The sequence below is a fragment of the Trachemys scripta genome, chromosome 16 (genome assembly GCF_013100865.1).
Source record: "Trachemys scripta elegans isolate TJP31775 chromosome 16, CAS_Tse_1.0, whole genome shotgun sequence".
NCBI classification, from domain to species: Eukaryota; Metazoa; Chordata; order Testudines; family Emydidae; genus Trachemys; species Trachemys scripta.
This window is the reverse complement of record NC_048313.1, coordinates 26,624,553-26,627,533: the sequence shown is the minus strand read 5'-3', so window position 1 is coordinate 26,627,533 and position 2,981 is coordinate 26,624,553.

Below are 2,981 nucleotides of genomic sequence, written 5' to 3'. Positions count from 1 at the left end.
TCTGGGACTGTGTTCCTGTCATCTAAATAAACCTTCTTCTTTTACTGGCTGGCTGAGAGTCATGGTGAATTGCAGGAAGCCGGGGGTGCAGGGCCCTGAGTCCCGCAAACTCTGTGACAGCAGGATAAACATATTAATTAAACAACTGCTTGTTGGAGAGGTGATTTTCTAACTGGTGCCGGGACGCAGCCCAATCTGCTGTAAATCAGATTCGGCATCACTGCTTTATAGTCCATAGGGCCAAATCCCTAGCTGGTGTAATATAACTGGCATTAAGGGGCCACATCTCCAGCTGTTATAAATCAGCATTGCTCCTTGGAGTCACGCAGCCATATCCCCCGCTGGTGTGTATTTACATAGTTCCATTGTCTTCAAATAGCTCTATGCTGATTTCCACCAGCTGAAGATGTGGCCCAGAAAAGTGATCATCTCTCTCTCTCTCTCTGTCTTCGATATCTGGGGAGTTTCTGTTCCGGGTGTTTTCTTTTTTAAATACCAGAGAGTTTGTTACAAACATTTTGCAGGCGTATGCAAATTCACAGATCACCTCTACTGGAGCATGGCAGCCTGTGTGGGTTTCTCTTTTAGTGGACGGTACAGGAGTGGGTTGACCACATTTACCAGGGGCATGCGAGTGAAAGTGTGCGACACCATGTGAATCAGTGTGAGAATGTATGTGCACACGCATGTGTATGTGCATCTGTGAATGTTTGTACATTGACACCAGCTAAGGAGCTCGCCTATTTAATTTAATGGACTTATTCATGATTTACACCCATATATACAAGATCAGAATGAACCCCGCTCTGTGTGTTATTCCTGGATATCACGTTAAGGCTAGGAGCAGCAGAACTTTGGAGTTCGGGTAGTGCTAAGTAAAGATCTCCAGAGTAGATTCTGATCTTAGTTACACTGGTATAAATCCAGAGTCACACCTTGGCACTCAGTGGAGTGACACCAGATTTCCACCCGGGGAAGAGTGCAGAGCCTGGCCCTTTGGCTGAACACTTCAGTGTATGTATGTTGTGGAGTTTAGGCCATGAGCCCCTGGGAGGAAGGATGGTGAAGATGGGAAAACATCTTTGCTCCATCGAGCAGGAACATGTAATATGATTCAGCAAGTCAAGGGTTAAAGGATTACTTTAGGAGCTCTATCTATAGCAGGTGAAAAGTCATTGCAAGCAACCCTTGTTTGGATGCCCTGGGCTCATGATCCCTCAAGGCATCCCTAGGTGCTTCCAAGGTTTGGGTGACCTAGCTGCCTGTAAAGCCTGGGACACGGTCATTAGCTCAGGTTTGTCTGGACAGGTACTGGTTTCTTCTCACAAGAATTGCAGTTGCCCTGGCTTCCACCCCCACTAGCGACCTCCATCCCACAATTCAGTGCTTTGTGTTAAGAAATTCCCACAAGCCCCTTCACCCAGGAACTACTGGACAGGTGAGTCCCAGAATGCACTGGAACAACCATGTCTGCAAGGGGTGGATGGACCTGGTGAGAAACACAAACACATATACTGTAATGATCATAATAGGACCCTCACATCAGAGCTCACAGCTAGTATGGGAAGCGTCCTTCTTACCCTAACCCATGACGCCTTCCTGTGTGGGCAGGACAGGGCCAGTTATAGGTGATGAGGATCACTGGGACTTAACAAATGTGGTACATTATTAGCAGGTGCAGATATATCCTCTTCTAGTCCCTTCTTCACAGCACTGTGGTTTGCTGCATCAATGACCATCTTATTTATAAAATAAATAAATAGATGCTTAAAAATAAAAGTGTTGCCAGCCTATACCTACATCTGCTACTGGGCTACACGCTGCTCCGGCGATCTGATGGGCATTATGGGATCGGTATCCCACAATGCACTTGGGGTGAAACTGATCTCTCTGCAGAAGGCTAGCCCAAGGCTTAAGACATAAGGAGGATGTACGTGGTGCCTTGGCCGGGGGAGTGATGTGTATTGATGCCCACTTGCCAACAGCCCAGCTCAGAGCTGAGGTACACTTATCTGTGGCAGGGGCCTGCACTGGCACTGATCCCTGCTACAGGACTGAGGTATCGATTGAGTTGTAGGATAAAAGTCTAGCCACCTATGCAAAGCCAGGGAAGGACTGTGTGTTTCCTTCACCAACCACCCAGAGCCAGGGCGTGGGGACATTGGCGCAGCTAGGACAGAGGTCTTCCTATGGACTCTAGGAGAAGCTGCAGTGGGGCTGGCCGCTAGTAGAGACAGGATATTGGGTTAAATGAACCACGGGTCCAACCCAGTATGGTGACTCCTATGCTCTAGAGCGTGGCTCTCAACCTTTCCAGGCATAGAACGGTTGTTTTGCATACCCCCAAGTTTCACCTCACTTCAAAAGCACTTGCTTACAAAATCAGGCATAAAAATACAAGCGTCCCAGCACACTACTACTGAAAAATGGCTGACTTTCTCATTGTTACCATACAATTATAAAATAAATTAATTGGACTATAAATACTGTACTTACATTTCAGTGTACAGTATATAGAGCAGTATAAATAAGTCAGTGTCTGTATGAAATTTTAGTTTGTACCGACTTTGCTAGTGCTTTTAATGCATCCTGTTGTAAAACTAGGCAAATACCCAGATGAGTTGATGTACCCCTTGGAAGACCTGTGCGTACCCCCAGAGGTACGCATACCCCTGATTGAGAACCACTGCTCTTCAAAGTGTGGGCAGTAGACCCATGCAGTTCACAGACCAGGTGGCCACCTCACCACCACTCCTCCAGCCGCCCCACGGCCATGCACCCCGCGGCGGGGTTGTGGTGTAGCTACACTCCATGGCACACAACATGGTCTCCCCTTTTACCTGGCTCAGTGTGCACAACTGAGCTCTGCTGCATTTCATGCTATTTGCATAATCTTATTTATCCGAGCCCCGGCAGAGAGAGGAACTGAAACTGAGGGAGTAACACAACTTGCCCTGAGCGAGATACTGAGCGCAAGGGAG